The sequence below is a fragment of the Talpa occidentalis genome, unplaced genomic scaffold, assembly GCF_014898055.3.
Source record: "Talpa occidentalis isolate TD23 unplaced genomic scaffold, MPIMG_talOcc4v2.1 talOcc4.13, whole genome shotgun sequence".
Taxonomy (NCBI): Eukaryota; Metazoa; Chordata; class Mammalia; order Eulipotyphla; family Talpidae; genus Talpa; species Talpa occidentalis.
The window spans coordinates 1,480,056-1,498,562 of NW_023601322.1; the positions used below are offsets into that span (position 1 = coordinate 1,480,056).

The window sequence follows — 18,507 nt, forward strand, 5'->3', positions numbered from 1 at the left end:
CCATCGCCTTTAATTCCTTTTCACCTCATTTCATCCCTTCGAATTAACTTGTTTGACCTTGTTTATTGTACACCTCATTATACTTAATTTTCAAAGAAGTGCTTTTCCCATCCTGAAATTTTCCTCCATTTCTTATTAGTTTTTTTAATTTTAGTAAGAGCCAATACATTACCTTGCTTTTTAATAGCAGCCCTTAATAACAAAATGTTTCTTATACTGTGTAAAATTGATATTATTTTAAAAATCAGATTTATTTCCCTCATAATCAAGGTATGCCGTGAGATTAAGTAGAAATTCTTCAGACTTAATAATCCATAATAGACTTTAAACAAAACCTTCCTCATTAAGAACTGTACTACGATGTGAACGTCTCCTGCCCTCGATCCGGGAGGCCTAACCCGAGACCTGAGCGTCCAGGCATTTTCTCTCAGAGCGCTGGATAATACTCACGTTTTGCTGCAGTGAATAAATGGTTATGCTTTTCTCTCTTTTTTTGGTCTGATAAGGTAGGTGAAAAGGGACATACTTTTCCACGAATGTACAATTCAGAGGTACATTGCAATTCGGGAATTCAATATTCAGCCAACTTGTCTTTTCGACTAATGCAAAGCGTGGTTATTTGATGAGGAAAGAGCCTCACTTATTGCGGGGGGAGGCTCGAAAGGCCTGCAGGGAGATCAAGGATGGGGGCCAAGCACGCGGCCTGAGGAAAGGGGGGGCAGCAGGGAGCGCGGTGGGCAGAGGGAAATCTGGGCTTGGCCCCTCCCGCCAGGCTTGCTGAGGGCTGCGTGCACCTGTGCGCCTCGCCCGGACCCCAGACCGGGAGCCCGGCGGGCCAGGTGAGGGTGCGGCTCCTCACCTCCGGGCTGGCTGGTTTATCTTGGAAGGGGACGCCGGGACCACCTGCAGTGTGTATTTCATCTGCACCTCTTTGTCTTTGGCTTTGCTTTTTGACTTGAAGGCGAAGAAATAAGATGCAATTCAGCCCTTCGAGCCCCTCCTGGCGTAGGTGCCTGCTTGATCTCACGGCCCACGAGGGTTCCCAGGGCTCATTAGGAAGTCTCCATTGCTTTCCAGCCAGAAGCAGGGTGGGTCGTTACCAAGCCCAAGCTCTGACAGGAACGCCTTCCGGTCCTCACATCTGCATGTGTGGAAGATTAAGCAGAGGGGAGGGAAGCCTCCTGGCAATTGACCCGCTAAGTGAATATATATCAGGGCCCAGTAAATAAAAGGCTCTGAGGTTTTAGTTAACAAGAACTGACTGATACTTAAAAGCCAGGTCCCCCCATCTTCCTCCAGAGCCAGCTTTTTATCCTTGCAGGCTGGACACCACCGGCGAGGCTGTCTCTCCCCTCCGCTCCCCAAATCAAAGATCAAAGGCTGCATTTGTAAAGCAAATAGTTGGAGAGTTACAGCCCGGTTTGATGAAAACCCACTCCGGGCCTCTTGGGAGATATTACCTTCCTCATTATTCCACTGATTGGCCTTATTTCATCCAAGGATTACTGCGCATTCTCCTGACGGCTGATGAGCAGCTTCATGAATATACAAAATAATCCGGCGGCACTGGGCCAGCACTGATTATTATTGTGAAACTCGGAGGACTGCCTGAAATGAGCTGCTGGAGACGGCACAGCTCTTCCTCCCCGTTTTCCATCTGATTTTACCACAAGGATCCTTATTAGGCTATTTTTCACATGTCTGTAAGAGAAAGAGAAAGGGAGAGAGATTGCATCTAGTTAAAAATGATCAGGGAATTCTGGGTACCAGATGTTTTTTGCTTAATATTGCAAAATGCCTTTTATTAGATTACACTGAGCACTTACTAACTACAGTTAAACTGCTTTGCAGAGAAACCCGGTGGGACCCGTGCCCTAAATAGCTTGCCTGGGTTTGTTTGTTCCCTGCCTGTCTTTTTTTTGTGCACTCCAATGTGCATGTGCTTCTCCTCTGGGGTGTGCGTGCGTGTGTGTGCGTGTGTATGCGTGTGTGTGTAACGAGCTGGACGTGGGCTAGCGAGAGGGGAGCAGTGGACACCCCGGTACCGAGGGCCACCCTGCCCTGCGCGGGGTAATCCAGCGAGCACCGCAATCCAGTCTCCTCGGCCAAAGCGCTCGGCCAAGGTGTTAATGAAACAGGAACGATCCAGAGCGAAGGTGTTTATTTTCGGGTTCAGTCAGGCGGAAACGGCCGCACAAAAGAGCCGCGCTGCGTCCAGCCTCCTCTGGCGGGGCCGGGCTGGGGGCGCGTGGCCAGGGCCTCCTCCTTCGCGGCCTGGCGGAGCCCCCGGGGCCTCCCGCCCCCACAGCCGCTCTCCGGACGAGGGGGCAGAACCAGCCGCGCCTTCGTCTCCCGCTGGACACCAGCCGCCCTCTGCCCTCCAGAAGGGGGGCCCCGGGGCGCTCCCCGCCCTGCGGCCACCCGGAAGCCTGATCTCCAGCGACGCCAGATTCACGCCTGATCCTGGGGTCCTGGGCTGGCCACGCACAGCCGGGCCCACCGGCTCTCACGGGTGCGATAAAGAAAGGCCGGAGCGGGCAGCTCCGGGCCTGGCGCCCGCCGGCCAGAGGACCCCGCCGCTGCTCCCCTGAGCGGGCCGCACGGCAGGTGCCGAGCCCCGGGCGCGGACGGGTGGCCCCGGGCCCGCGGGGCGCGCTTCTCCCGCGCGTTCGCTCCGCGGGCGCCCCAGGGACCGCCGGCCGGGCGCGCAGGCGGCTGGAACCCGGGAGCGCAGAGGGCGGCGCGTGGAGCTGCCCCTCGCGGGGCCCCGGCCACGGGTGACCAGGGAGGACGAGCCCGTGCCGTCTCCTCGCAGAGCAAACCCGACGGCCGACTTCGGGGGCATTCGTGGGGGTCAGTGCCGTCTGCACCGAGGCCCCCGCACCTTCTGGTCCCGCAGCGCGGCCCGCGGCTTCCTTTAACCAGAGACCTCCCCTCAGCCGGCGCGGGGGGCCTGGGCAGCAGAGGGGGGCGGGGGCTGCCACCGCGGTAGGCTGTCCCCGCCGTCGGGGCTCACGGCCCGGGACGCTCCGGCACAAGCGTTTAATGGCCCGACATCCATGGCCGGGGCTGCCGGGATGGGTCATTTGTAAAGACCCGCAAGGCAGCTGCGCCCGGGGCGCTGGACACTCAGGGAATGAGGCGGAGCGTCCCCCGTCCTCACCCCCAAAGCAAAGGCCCAGCGCGGCGCGAGCGGCCGGGCACAGCGAGGGGCCCGGGCAGCGCTGCAGCGGGCGTGGTCCATCCAGGCCTCGCTCAGCTCCGGCCTCGGCGGCACCCGGGGGCCGGGGCTGGGGCAGGCGGGGCGCGCCGGCCGCCCCTCCCGCCTGCCCGGTGCAGAAAGCAAGGGGAGTCAACTTCACGTGGACTTTTTTTTAACGGTAAAATTGCTTCCATTTTCCAACATTTAAGTGCAGCAAATGTCAACAAACATAAAATATGGGCAATTTTGTAAAAGATGGAAAACAGACCCAATAAAGAAGACATATTCAGAAGTATAATGCTGCCCCTTCAAATCAATAAATAAAGACAAGCATTTCATACACTAATGCATTTATCTATGACCATTATAAATTAGTTGCTTGCCAGAAAATACACTTCTTAGCACAAGTGCCATTATTTAAAGTTGTCTATTTAATGCACACTTAGTATATTTCCTCATCCAAAGCTCCTCTGCATAATTAGACAACATCCATTCTTAAAAACTAAAGTAGACGCCAAACATGCAATACACAACCGTGACGCTTTACAAATTTGCATCTTCAGAAGTTATGTGTGGTTCGGGTCAGAGAAATTGCGGAAGCCGCGTGGGTGACACCAGGTGGCTTCCCCGCGGGTGTCCCGGGCGGTGGGCAGAGGCCAGCTCAGTCTCTCCCCGCAGGAAGGTGCGTTCCGCAGGCTGAGGCTGTGATCGGCCGGGGCTGGGCTCTCCTGGTGTGGGAATGACTGACCATGCTCTGCGGGCAGCCCTGGGGCACACCATCACCCCAGGCCTTAGCGGCTTTTCTGTGGCCAGCGGCCCCTTCTCTTGAGTTCCCTGCTTCCCTGACCAGACCGCCTCTCCCCGGCTGGTTACCTTCTCCAGGGCCGGCCTTTGTCAGTTCCTCGCTGACCAGGCGACTGGGGCCACCTTGGTGTGCTCTGCTCAGTCGGTGGTTCCATGCCAGTCGGTGGTTCCGTGCCAGTCGGTGGTTCCGTGCCAGTCGGTGGTTCCGTGCCAGTCGGGAACGTCCTAGCCTGCAATTCCTGCGGCATCTCAACAGCGCAGGCACGGGGCCTGCATGGAAACTGCACGGTGCTGACCCTGCACCGGGTGCTTGGCCGCTTAGGGACATGGCTCCTGCCGCTCTCCTCAGCCGGATGCCCTCACCTATCCGGAGACAGCAAATGCGAGCAGCCCCGGGAGAGCGTAAGAATTAATGAGTGTAATGAACATACATTTTATGCTGCGTAACACCCTGACTTCAAGATTAAGGGATTTTACCAAAAAGATCATTTATCTTTTCACTTCTGTTTTTCAGATATTGCTACAACATGGGAATTGAATAATTAGCCAAGAACGCTCCGAATCGTCCTTATCGCAGGTGGCATCAGAGGCTGCAGGGAGGAGAGATGCCTGGCGCGGAGCTGGGGTCTGCGGCGGCGCGGAGCTGGGGCGAGTCCTGTCCTGACTCCTGGACGTGCTCCCGTGAGGGCTGAGGGCAGCACTGTCTGCCCACGGCCGCCGCCCTCCTGCCGACACGGGCCTGGCTGCGGGTCCTGCCCGGGCCTGGGCTTCGCGGACGGGGAGGGCCGTGTGATCTTTGTCTCAAGCAAACCCACCGTCTCCATCCCCTTCCAGCTGCCGCTGGTTTAGGCTCTTGCGTGGGGCTCAGTCCTTGCGCGATACAAGAAGTCACCTGGAGTAGGTCGCGCGTGCGCAGAGACTGACCCCGCCTCCCCACGGAACACCAGCGGCGGCTTCTGTCCTGGTGCCCTTGGGTGTCCCGACCCACGCTGGCCTCCCACTACAGTGTCCTGGGACCCGGACCAGGCCCAGAGCCGAGGCTGTCAGTGCAGAGAGGGAATGCCTGGGCGTCCTGTGCTGTGCTGGGGTCTCTTTACACTTGGCTTCTTGCTGTCTCTGCAGTGACTCATTAGCACTGAGGTCACAGTTAGTTGCCTCTTCCTTATTGTACCCACAAGCGTCCTACATGGTGTGAATTCAGTGATCCCACAGGACAGCGGAGCCAGGGAGGGTGTGTCGCAGCCGAGGGGAGGGGAGGGTGCCCTGCGGGCTTCAGGAGTGCTGGCAGGGCCATGAGGGGGGTGGCCTGGGGCAGGCCAACACCTCCAGGCTCCCCAGGTACCCCGTGGTCTGCTGGTGGCCATGCCCTGGCCGCTGCAGGCTTGCGACAAGCAAGCAGGACTCTGGATGGTGCAGCCGTGTCCGCTGAACACCAGCGACCCACTTGCAGTTTGTGAAAGTTTTAGTGCAAGTCATTTCCACATAATGAGAAAAGCTCATTAGACTAAAATGGTCCATTGTAAGTGGGAAAACAGAGCTTTATTTGTAACTGGTTCAGGAAAACTTTGCAAAGGAGGTGACTTTCCACCCTAGATATAAGGCCTCGTTTTCCCGCGAGCAGAGACTCATTCACCTGTGTTAGATTAAGCCCCTGGAAGGTGGCAGGTGTTTGCTATTTGCCTCACGTGCCCGGACGAGGGGTGAGCCGCAGCCCCTCTGCACCCGCTGCTCTGGTGTTCAGTGCGTGCCCTGCCCAGAACACCGACCCGCCTGTGGCGTTGGGAACTGGCCGCTCTAGGCCGGGGAAGCAGCAAGAGGTACCCAGGGAATGAGTAGGGGACCCCCCTCGCCTTGCCGTGCCACGTGGGGTCTGCTCACTGACAGTAAATCTGAAAGGCAGCAGTATTTAGTGAGGAACCAGCGAGCTTGCCCAGCACTCGGCAGCAAGAAGCAGCAGTGGACGGAGCGGGAGGGGTCTGCCCGCAGCTTCCCCAGAGGAGCAGGTAGATGTGAGCGTGTCCACCCCGGAGGCTCAGCTGGTAGGAGGTGGACAGCAGGAACGAGGGCTGGGCGAGCTTCCTGGTCACTCACACGTGGCATGCGGAGAAGCCATGCGGGGCAGACGCAGTCAGGCTCAAAACTGGCCCTTGACAGTTGACAAAAGAACTGAAGCAGCCAGAGGGGAGGGAAACCAGTGGGCTGAGGGGGGCTGGGGTGCTCTGGTGGAGGGCATGCTACCATAACTGCACAGGGAGGGGGGATCCAGCACTGCCAAAATATGGCCACGATGAAAATGAATGTTACCTCAATAAAAAATAATACTTTCACTGTTGCTAAAAAAAAAGAGAGAGAGAGGGCCTCCCCGGTGGCGCAGCGGTTGAGCGCTGGGTTGCGAAGCTGCCCGCAGCCTCTGCGGCGCCGGTTCAATCCCCGGCTGCTCCCCGGCCACCGGTGAGGGTCCCACATGGCGCGCAGACCTCTCCTGCCGCCCGCTGCTCCCCTCAGCAGTGTACTTCGGTCCTTCTGCCTGCTCTGCTCCCCGCTCTGGTTCTGGTGAATCCTCTCACCCTCCCGCGCCTCTGACTGTACCCAGTGCTTGTATAAACAAAACAAACAAACAAACAAATAAATAAATAAAAACATGCCTCTATTAAAAAAAAAAAATCTGAAAAAAAAAAAAGAGAGAGAGAGAATCTGAACTTGGCCTCCAGGGCTGCTGGACGAGGACTCTGAGCTCCCATCTCCTTGGACATGGCCAGCCTTGCACACGTAAAAAATATCCACGCTGCTGTTCTGTGCCTCTCTTTTCTAGTTTTGCCTGCTCACAGCAGACAGACGAAAGCCTTCTTTGCTGTGATTCCATGTGGAACCCAGCCAGGGAGTGGCTGAGATTTCCAGGCTTTGTATTTCTTCTACAATTCGGCTGACCTATAAATTGGAGGCTTCTCCTTCTTGGCCAGCATGTGCTGCATCCCGGAGAAACTGGACATCATGTGAGAACAGAGCGCAATGTCCTATTTTCTTCAGAAATGAAGGCCAGGACTGCAGTTCCATGGTCTATTTTGATAGACCCTAAAATTTGAACCAGCCCTAAAATCCTACTATTTCCATATGGTTTTCCATTAAAACCCTATATGATCTCATAAGACTGAGATGCTGTGGAAAACCTCTCACCCCCGAATCAGGGGAACACTCCCTGGTGTCACACCTTTGAGCCTGAGTTCTAACACAGACTTTGATACTCTTAGTGAGTCTCAGGTTCACGATTATAAGTCTGCCAGGCAAGAAAGGTTTCTTTCTTTAAAAAAAGAAAAGTATTTTTTATTTATGCATGCATGCAAGAATTGGGGAATAGGCCAGAAGGGTGGGGGTGAGAGGATTCACCAGAGACAGAGTGGGGAGCAGAACAGGCGGATCCACTGAAAGCCACTGCTGAGGGGAGCAGCGGGGAGACAGGAGAGGTCTGCTGTGCCCTGTGGATAGCTCCTTGGCCGGGGATCGAACTTGTGCAGCAGTGGCTGGTGATACCTTCATAGTGGTGAGACCTAACCCCTTGTGCCACCAGAAAGCCCCTGTTCTGTTTTTAATATGTCTCTCATCTCATTAGACGGTAGGATCTATGAGGACAGAGTCACGCTTGTCTCATCTATCATTGTTCAACTGAAGAGCCTAGTGCAATGGCTGGTGTGTTGCTCACTAGCTAGGTCCTCGTTCAGCGAATGTGGATTATTAGGGAGTAACAGTTTTACAAGAAAGTGTTTGTGTCTACAGGGGAAAGAGCTCTTTCTGTAATTATCACCACCACCACCACCACCACCACCACCACCATCCGCATCGCCGCAAGGCTAGGAGACGCGCCGGTTCTCTCAGCTTTCCATTCCCACGTCCATCTTCAAAGACAGTCATCTGTCTCAGAGGAAAAATGGGAGAGGTGAAGGAAAGCAAGAGGAGGGCGTGCGAGAAGGAGAAAGGAAAAGGGAATGGAAGAAAAGTTAAAGGGGGACAAAGAGATATAAGCAGGAGCGGAAGCAGAGAAGCGGGGAGAACAGCAGCCTGCACCAACCAAACCAGGAGACCCACAAGACGCGATGCTCCAGACCCTGGGACAGAGCACCCGGGTGCAACAACCACCCCGACACTGTGGGAACCCCCTGCCCGCACAGGGGCTCAGCTCAAAGGCTGAGAGAACCACGAGTGAGAACTCAGAAGGCAGCCCTCGGCGTCTGCTGTGCTTTGGGGCGGAGCCTGGGGGTTGCATGTGGACACGGCAGGGGCCAGAGCCTGCTGGCCAGGAAACTGACATTAAACTTGGTCTGCAGTGAAAGGCCTGCAGGGCTCTGGGAGAGGGAAATCCCAACCAGAGGGACAGGAACCAAAAAAGCATAGTCAGCCGGTCAGACAAATGAGAACATCCATCCCCAGAGACGAGATAATCAGCTCTAAAAGGAAGAAGGTTTTAAACTCTCATAAAATAAAGAACAGAAAAGAGACCATGCATTGAAAATAAAATATGATGATAAATGTAACAAAAATATCAAGGAAATGTTACTGAAATGTTTTAAAACTTAAAATGCACATTAAATGGCAAAGCCAGCCTGCTTTGGAACTCTGAGCACTCTACCTGTGTCTACATTTGATTACTCCTGCAACAACCCTGTGAGATGAGTGTATACTTCTTTGCAATTCCCACTTTGCAGGCAAAAAAACAACCGAGACACAGAAATTAAGTGACTGGCGCAGACTCACACCAAGGAAGCAGCGGAGCCATGATTCACATTAAGAGTCTGGACCCAGAGTCTCAACTCTGAATCACCAGGTTTTCTTGTCTCTCAGTCCATTATGGTAGCACATAGAAAACTGAAGAGTGAAATTAGGATTTGGGAATTGAGTAACAAATCCAGGGAAAACTCAGAATCCAGCAGAGACACAGGAATGAAGAAACCGAGATGGGACGCAAGGAAATATGGCAATATAATGAGATTCTCCATGAAGTCTAGAGAGACCTGAGAGAATTCAGGAAAGTAGTGTCAGGAGGGCCAAGAGTTTAGAATGACCAAGAACATAGCGTTCCTGTTGAAAAGCACTGCTCATCCCCAAGCTGGTAAGTAAAATCAGCACAACTAGACACTCCTTAGTGTGATCTCAAACTTCAAAGCTCAACAAGACACCTTAACAACTACAGGGGAGAAAAGACAGCACTGTCAAAGAGAAAATCAAATGCACAGAAGACGTAAGAACTCTACAATACACGTCCAAGGGAAATGGAATGGGATTTTCGAGTGCTAGTAGTAAAATTTGCCACGCCGGAATTTTGTACCCAGGTAAATATTATGAATATGATTATATAATATGTAACTATATATGCAATTAAAGGAAAAACATTTCACACATGCAAAAACTAAGGTGGTTCTACTCACAGACTGGCTGAAAGAGCTACTAAAGGGTGAACTTCAGGCAGTGTGACTTTGAGTCACGACAATGAAGAGATACCCATAGCGCAAAGGCACACAAATAAACTGGTAATCATATTGACAAGCCTAATAAGTATTGCCAGGATAAAAATAACAATATTACTCCGGCGAGGTGAAAATAAGATAGCTAAATTACTGAGAAGAAAAAACCTGAAAGACAAAGGATAGCAGCTAAGAGTTAAAAGTGAGTTTCCTCGTCTTACTCCTGGGAAGGATACAGGAATAACTGTTCAAATTCTGATAACTCAATTTCATTTCTAATGTTTTCTTGCTTAAAATAGATCTGGGGCAAATATGACAAAACGCTAAAGCATTTGTTCTTGGTTATTGTGTTGCATTATAGTGTTTATTGCCTCTGTAGTCGTCTCTATTTTGGATTTTGTATAATTAAAAAAAAATCCTTTGCACATCAACTGAAAGGCAAATTAAGTCTTCCAGACAATTATTTCACACCTTCTTCTCTCCACAAACTTTCAACACCTTCCCCTGCTCCCCCTTTAGGCTGATGACCTTGTTTCTTAATCCACTGAGAAACCGAAGTGAATCTTGCAGGCCCCTCCACTGCCTGCTCACCTGCTCCTGGGCAGATGCTGGCTTCCTCCCCTCCGACCCCGTCCTCGCTGATGGACTGACTGGAAACTCCTTGTCTCTCAGCACCTGGCCCCTCTTTCTTCTGTATGATCCCCCAAAGCACAAAAGTGTGCTATTATTTCCCCCTGTAAAAACAAAAACAAAAATGACTTTCTTTTGTTCACACTTTCCCACCTGCTTCTTTCTGTCCACTCCTCGGCTGCTGTTTACAGCAGAACTCCTTGAAATAACTGTAATCGTGGCCACCCTGGTAGCCTCTCGTTCAGTTAAATGCTCTTCATCAGCTCCCTCTCCCAGCACTCACTGTCCCAAGGCCCCGTGGGCACCTTCACCTGCTCCCTCCCACCTGCTTCTCCACAGCAGCCTCTGCCACTCCTCTCATCGGCCCCTGGGACTGCCCAGCATCTTGTGTCCTGGGCTTGCAGACACGTCCCCTCACCTCTGATCTCCACCTCCACTAGCCCTCAGGATTCCCCTCTCCTTTCTCCCTGTCTGTGTATCATCTCCACCTCTTCTTACGAGGACTCCAGTAATAATAGATCAGTGTCCACTCTAACCCAGGTGATCTTATCTCAATCAAAGATGCAAAGACCCAATTTCTGAACAAAGTCATATTCACAGTTGTAGGGGGTAGACCATAAATGTGGTTTGTTTTTTTTTTTGTATTCAGTCTTATTGTGAATCAACACAATTTAATTCACAGCACATGATCACTAGATATTTTAAATTTAACATGTCCAATCAAGTTCTGATCTTCCAATTCAAACATATTCCACTGGCCATTCTTTTCTCACTGATGTCTAGTCTACCTCCCAGGGGTAGACTTACCGTGCAAAATTCTTGGTCCCCTTCTGAGGACTCCCCAGCCCTCCTTGTCCTTGGGGCTATTGTCTCGCTGCCCAGAGTTCCTGCTGGTCAAGCTAAATGTACAGTCAGGCAGGGGCCTCTCACCAAGGACAGAAGTCCTGGCATGAGAATATACTGGGAAACCAGTATCTGCTGAAAACAGCAGGCACATACAATGACCCGACTGGCAAGAGCAGCTGAAATACATTACTTAGAAAGATTAGCAGAAAGTTAAGTATGAACAGGGAAGAAAGGAGCACCCTTGGACGAGCAGGAACTGTGGAGCCCCAAGCAACAGCCCATGGTCACTCCACCCCAGCTTGCACCAGACTAGAAGGCATCCCACAGATTGCATCCCGTGTAGGGCACCCCACACATGTGCATTCCCCACCTGCATGCCCATCTTCTCTGGATACGTACGAGCCAGCCCTCGGATCAGGGCCATGCTCTCTGGCCTGGTCCCTCTGGGCTTCTCATCAACCTGCTGGGACTCAGAGTGACCACTCACCCGCCCCAGCTGCTGCCAGGTGCACGGTCCCATTCCTTTCTCTCCCGCATCCCAAATCTAACCTCTAAAAGGTCCTGTGCGCACAAACACACTCACAGGCAAGCCGCACCTACCCCTTCTCGCCACCTGCACTGCCACTCAGCAGCGAGGCTCCATGTGCCTTAATTTTAACGATGACGTGGCCTGCCCGCACCGTGGGCCTGCAGGTAGATGACCAGCCCCTGCCTCGAGGCCCCGCCCCTCCAGTTCCCACGCCTGTGCACGACCTTGCCTTGGTCTTCCTGAAGCAACAGGACGTTGTGCCCGAGGCAATTAGCTCCTCAAGGTCAAGCCTGGAAGGGGGTTACAACCGCAAAGGTGTGCACCCCTCGCCTCTCTGAGCCGCCTTTCAGAATGCTCACGGGGACTGCTCCTTGGAGATGATCTGGAATCCACAGCTAAGATGAGCTTTTCTGCTTTCTGATAAGGGCCTCAACTTTTAAAAAAAAATCAAAGCATTTGCTTCTTGCATTTACTGCATTTAGGGCCACAGGCTCTGCTACTGAAGGGCCCCGTCCTCCTGGCGGCCCAGTCCTCGTTGGGAAGGCAGACCCCGAGCAGCAAGCCTGTCATGCTCATCTCATACCGCGCACGGGAGACTCCTCTGAGGCAGCAGGAAGGTGGCCGGCCAGGGCCGGGCGGCCACTTGGGATGGGAAGGTCAGGGGGTCTCACGGACGCGTTGACAAGGGCCAGAGACTTGGAGGAGCAACAGAAAGCGAAGAGCCGGCCGCTGGCCCGCGTGAGTGACCGCGTCGAGGTCCTTTTCACTCCGCACGTTCGGGTCTTTGCTCCGTGACACACCACGAAGCCGAGCGGTTAAGGTGGTAAATTCACGAGTCGTTGGTTGCTGGGATTTTCCCCCATAAAATACAGCATACAAGGGTTATAAACACACAATACAGATTATCAGGCTATAAAAAGGCATAACAATACAACATGATTCATTGCTGGCACGGGCACAATATTTTGCCGGAAGATTAAAGACTATGTGACTTAAATAACTTTTATTGTAATGCTCTCAGCAGATCTCCCACAGGGAAACAAGCGGGTTCTGCCTGGTGATGCCACTGGTGCGTGGTGCCCCGGGGGCATCGTCTCCGCAGCCTGCCCAGGCTCCGCTGGGGGGGACGCTCCCGACCAGGGCGGGGGCTTCCCCGCGACACACCGGCCTGGCCCACCGGCTGTCTGGCTAAGGATAGCTCGCGTCCTCCCAGCTGCTGGTGAGCGATGGGTGTGCCGGGCCTCCCCGGGCGCTCCTGGAGCCGCTCCAGGAATTAATTTGTGGTGATCTGATCCCAAAATAAATAACTGGTCTTTACACAGCGCCTCGGGGTTCGGAGGAGCTATATGCAGCCCTGACCAGGGCGGAGGAGCTGCACCGACCGGGGGCGCCTCTGGGCCCGTCTCCAATGCAGATGCGGGTAAGGGCTGCGGCGCGTGCCCACATAAGCCGGGGGGAGAGACTGTCTCGGAGAAGACACGGCAGCGGTGACAAGTGCAGTCCCGATGTCCTTCCTGCTGGCTGGGACGCCAGGCCCTGGCAGGTCCCCGGCAGAGCAGAGATGCTCTGTCAGTGAGGGGGGCCGGCTGGCTGAGCGGGGAGCAGGCGCGCTGGGGCCGAGCATGGTTGGCAGCCTCGGGCTCTTTGTTCTGCAGACTGTGAGGCTGTGTAAATAGCAGCATCTGCGCGTGCCGGGCTGTCCTGACCCTCGGCCAAGCCCTTCTCCCTCGCTCCCTGGCCGTGTCAGCACCATGCAGGGGTGACCACGGGCCTGGGGCAGTGGGGAGCCCCCGTCCAAGGGGCTGAGGGGGCATCACATTGGGGCCCAGGGAGGGATCGGCTCCCTTGCTCCTGGTGGAATTCGAAACCCGGCGGAGCCCGCACCGCGCGAGGCAGGGACCCGAGGACTTGGGCCGGCGACACGTCCCGGCGGTCACTCCCTCCTGCTCTTCCCGCTTGGCCAGACCCACACAGTCGGCTGCGTCCGGAGGGCCTGACGCCCTCTCTCCGCCTCCCTCTCTGTTACTCGCCCAGGAGAAGGCCGCCTCGTCTGTGTCCAGAGCACCGCGCCATCCTCCTGTGTGTGGCAGAGGCCACTGGGCTGGGAATTGTGGCCGAAAGTTCTCAAGGCCCAGTTGGAAGGGACGCTGTCGTGACGCCCGAGCCCCACCGTCACGGGTCGCTCTCTGTCGTCGTAGCCTGCACGTCACCGGAGTCTCCAGGACACTGCCGCCATAACAGGTGCATTCCCAACACCACGAACCCCTTTCTCAAATGTGTCCGCTCCTAACACACGTCGCCCCAAGGATGAGACAAACGCCGTCTCTGAGGGGCACCTGTAGCTGGGTGTAAAAGCTGCACCCCAACGCTTCCACCGTGGTGGAGGCGCCTTTGTCCCCAGGATGGGGGATGACATGGGCAGGCGGGGAGGCAAGGACAGCTCAGGGCAGGACTGTCCCCAGGAGCTCTGAAGGAGACACAGACATCGCACCACGCACAGGCGGCGCCTCGCCCGGCCAGTCTGGCGCTGGGGAGCTGGGGTGCAGTGCTCCCCACGGAGCCACCGACCCTTGTCGCTCGGGCGGGTCCTTCCTGCAGTGACCAGCGCGCACGGTTCTGCCTGTGGCCTTGCTGGGATTTTAAATATATTGATGATGCTTTCGGCAAGTCCAATCTGTCGTTTGTCTCCTTTGTTATCTGTTCTATGTCATTTGTTCTTTCGAAGACCTTCACCCTCTCAAGGTCACTTACTGGAGCATCAGCAAAACATCTCGTGTTTTGATTTTATTTTTATATTTAATTCATTAATCTATTGAGAAATCATTTCAGTCGATAGAGCAATGTGAGATTCTACCTTGATTTTTTCTCTCACCGGTCCTCTCGGTCAAATGTTTCATTATTTCTGCAGTTCAGACGCTGTCTCACCACGGAGGCAAGATTCCCAGGCACTAACCGAGTCCAGAAGTCCCTTAGCATGTTCTTGTATACTTAACACACTCCTCTAATGATTTTATTAGAGCAACAATATATTTTAATTAATAATAATTCAGTTAACTTAAGTAATATTTTAATTTTAATTCTAACATTTTATTATAATATAATTTATCATTATATTACTTTATAATAAACTTTATAACGCATGTTATATGCTTACCGAATACAGCACATATGCTACCTTTATAATAGCCAATAGATCATAGATCATTTCCCTTTTTTTTTTAATTACATTCTCAAAATCAGGTTCACAAAATGGAGCTGTCACTTCGGGAAGGTTAATCGCTGTCTTTGAACGTTGACATAATTGATCACACGACCCAGCAGCTTCCTTCCCGTCTCCCCGGGAGAAAGGGACGCGGACGGGGACGCCCCGACGGGCTGCGGGACTCAGAGCAGCCCCAGCCCCAGGGACGCGCGGGGGCGCAGACACGCGGCCGTGGAGACGCGGTGGGTGAGTCCGCGCGTCTGAAACGTCCAGGGGGGAGAAGGCGCAGCCCGTCGGCGGCGGGAGGGGGTCGGGCGGCCTCTGCGCTGCTCCGGGGGGCCCTGCTCGGGCTGGGGGGCCCTGCTCGGGCTGGGGGGCCCTGCTCGGGCTGGGGGGCCCTGCTCGGGCTGGGGCGCGAGGGCCGCAAAGCGGGCGGGGGATTCCGTAAACCGAGTAGCCATCCTGGGACTGGACAGTTAAGACGAGGGAAGTTTACGTGATGTACATTTTGGGTAAAGAACATTTCAATAAAATGATCAAAAATCATTTTGTCTATATTTTCAGATATTTTATAATCATTTGTTCCATCTCAAAAAAAATTCTGCAAGTATTACACTAAAATTTAAGTGAGGAAAAAATATATTTCCATAGATAATTTAGTCTCTAGAAACATCGTATGTATTTTTATTTCTTAAGGATTTTTTATACGACTAAAATCATGTTCATTTATTTCACTGAATCTTAATGTGAGACTTACTTGTTTTCTTTTGATTAATGTTATAAATATTTTTGACATAACTGTTTCTAGCTTATTGTTACCAGCGCATAGAAAAGAATTCTTATATTTATTCGACATTATATCACTTTGCTGTTGAATTTTAAGCTTTTTCGATTAACTTGGTTTTAGAGGCATGTAATTGTAGAGACTTAAAAATGATTGGTTCCCTTCCTAAAAACGTCTCCCTTCCTCTGCAGAGGCTACCATGCCCAGCACGGATCTGAAGAAATTGAGAGCAAATCAAATTGTCTCACTCTTGAATTTAATGGGAATCTTCCTGGGTTTCACTGGGAATTACAATGTTGGCTTTTGGTATATAGATGCAAGTTTTGGCCTTTTTTTAATTTTGAAAAAAGTATAAATTCACAGGAAGTTGCAAAAAAAAAAAAAAAAATACAGAGGTTCTGGGAATCCTCTGCTCGGTTCCTCCTAATATTGAAACTGTCGTAGGACGTCAGAGCCAGGACGCTGGCCTCGGGAGGGCGCTGGCCTTAGGACAGCGCAGGCCTCTGGCTCTGGCTCACTCATCTCATGCATGACGGAGAAGGCGCAGCAATCCCCCTGCCCCTGCGGCTGAGCCCCCAGTGCACATCCTCAGCACCCCCACACCTCCCCACCCCCACATCCTCCCCACCCCGCCTCTGTGCTCCATCTCTAGAACACACTTCTCTCATTGCAAGAGCAGAATAAAATCACGTGATGGCGACCCTCCTAGCTGCCTGGTTTGCCCTCCGGACCTCCGGGGGGGTGTAGTGTTTCCAGTGTGGGGGGATGGAACCACCTCCACGCTGCAGGAGATTGGGTTGTTTCTGGGTTTTAGCCACTGCAAGAATGCGTGAGGGCTCTCGTGTGGACACGCTTTCCAGCTCTCTCGGCTCTGCGATCTCCAGGACATAAAACAAGTGTGTGTTTCGTTTTCACAAGAAGCTTCCACTCTCCCCAGAGAGGCTGTGTCGTCTCACGCGCCCACGGTCTTTGCACACCCGCTCACACTCGGTGTCATCGTTTTGTCGCGATGTCCTGACGTGCAGGGTGATTCCTCCTTGGCTTTCATTCCCTGTGGGGTGCAGGAAATATTTCCATGTGCGTATCTGCCTTGTCCCCTTCAGTCGGAGTCTTCCTGTTGTCCTTCTGCTCCCTAACTGGTGTTGATTGCTGAATTTTGAGTTTTCACGTGTTCTAGATGTGACTCCTATTTGAGATCTGTGCTTTGCAGACTTGTTTTCCCAGCCTGTGCCTTCCCCTTTAATGAGTCTTAAATGAGTCCTTTACAGAAAAGGCCTCTCTGACTGACCAAGTCCTTTTTACCGCCATCTTCTCTGCTATGACTTGTGCTTTGGTGTCATGCCTGAAAGCAGCACCAAGCCCGAATCTCAAAGATTTTGGATGGTTTCTTTTCTAAAAATTTTATAGGTTTGCTTTTCTATTTACACCAGCTCGGTTAAGTTCTGCATAAAGGGTGGGCTGCAGGCAAAGGTCTGTTTTTGGCTTGTTGAATCCAATTGCTGCAGCAGAGTTTGTGGGAAACTGTTCCTCCTCTGAGCTGCCTTTACCCTTTGTCAACGAGCAGCTGTTTCACCTGTGGGGGAAATCTGGGCCTTGGGTCTGCTCATGCCCCTATTGGTGCCACAGGCGGAGGTCACTGCAGCGCAGGCCCCAGCAGCCCTCCTTACCGGCCGAACTGGGCCCGGTGATGCCTCAGTTACTTTGCTGTTGCATGGAAGTTTCAGAAAAACTGGTTCCAGCCACAAAGTCTGGCTGTTCACGTGCATTTTGTCGTCTGTGTCCCTTGAAGAGAAGGAGCCGCCTCACTGCATGGACCCGGGTCCGAGCACACCGTGTATCTCCCCTTGGACTTGGAGCGTCTGGATCTTGTCACTGAGGCTTTGTGCTTCTGCACAGCGAGGTTTGCACACGACGGCTCGTAGTGTTCGTTGTTGTTGTTGTTGACGGCTCGTGGCTCATGCTCATAAAGCAACCAAAAAAAGAACCGTGTTTTAATTTTGCTGTCCAAGCGTGCGATGCGAGTGTGTGAAAACACAGCTGATCTTCGGGTCTGTCTTTTATCAAAGGCATTCAACACTCTCTGTGTGATTTCAAACACAAGTTTGTTGGGCATTTGTACGGTCGCCTGGGCAGAGCCCTGAGGCCCTGGGGAGATTGTGATTCTGCTGTTGGGGAGAGCTCGGTGACACAGGTGAGATTCTTTCGGCTGCTGGCGCCTCTGAGTTATTCTAGATGCTGATCTTCTGGGTTGTGCCGGAGTTTCCTATTTGAGGCCTAATAATACTCCACTGATTTGACTCATCGCTGATGCTGTGACGTTTTATCTTTCCTGTGTCATTGTAGGGACTTTCGTAGCACAATGGAAGGTGCTGAGTGGGCAGCTGCTAACCAGACACTTAACTAGAAGCCACTGTGATGGATCCTTAGCCTCCTAAGGACAGAGAGTTTAAAAAAACCCAGCCCTATTACTGAAATCGATTTCACCAAACAATGGAACCAACAAAGGAAAGAATAAAGTCCACTTTTGATACAATGATCACTTTTAGCATATAAATCAGATTGGCTAACTCTATCATACCTCACCGTACAAAAGGCAACTTAGAGAAACCGATTTGAAATTCTCTATCATTGCCATGGTAGACGCCTGTCCAGCTGCGATCCCCACCTGCCGAGTGTCACCTAATCACAAGATCCTTCAAATGTATATTTTTATATGATCACGCACTCAGATTTGATCGATGACCTGTAGAGCTGAAAATTCAAAAAGCCCACTATCGGAGGTTCAAAAAACACCGAAGCGAAACTGCTACTTAATACGCGTACGCGTTTTGGTGAAGAGCGACGAAATATTTTGTTTTTGGCAAATGGCACATGAAGATAATAAGAAACAGACCAGGGCGAGGGCAGAAAAGCGGGAAGAGGAGAGAACTGAGGGAGGAGGGTCATCTGCCAGGAGAAGGGCAGCAGAGGGGCAGGAGCAACCCTGCCACTGGGCCCCTCGAGGTCCAGCTTACCCCTGGAGCGGCCCAGGCCTGGAGCCGCTTCCTGGGAACGCCC

The 18,507-nt window shown here is 52.7% G+C and overlaps 1 long non-coding RNA gene across 1 annotated transcript in view; it reads right to left on the minus strand.

Annotated features, from left to right (window-relative positions):
• LOC129145664 (uncharacterized) overlaps positions 1 to 18,507 on the minus strand; it is a 60,976-nt gene that overhangs the window by 13,595 nt on the left and 28,874 nt on the right. The window contains exons 2-3 of the long non-coding RNA XR_008551583.1: positions 1,461 to 1,701; positions 860 to 1,141 (exon numbers count right to left, since the gene is read on the minus strand). This is a non-coding gene — a long non-coding RNA (uncharacterized LOC129145664). The remainder of the gene's footprint in view (positions 1 to 859; positions 1,142 to 1,460; positions 1,702 to 18,507) is intronic.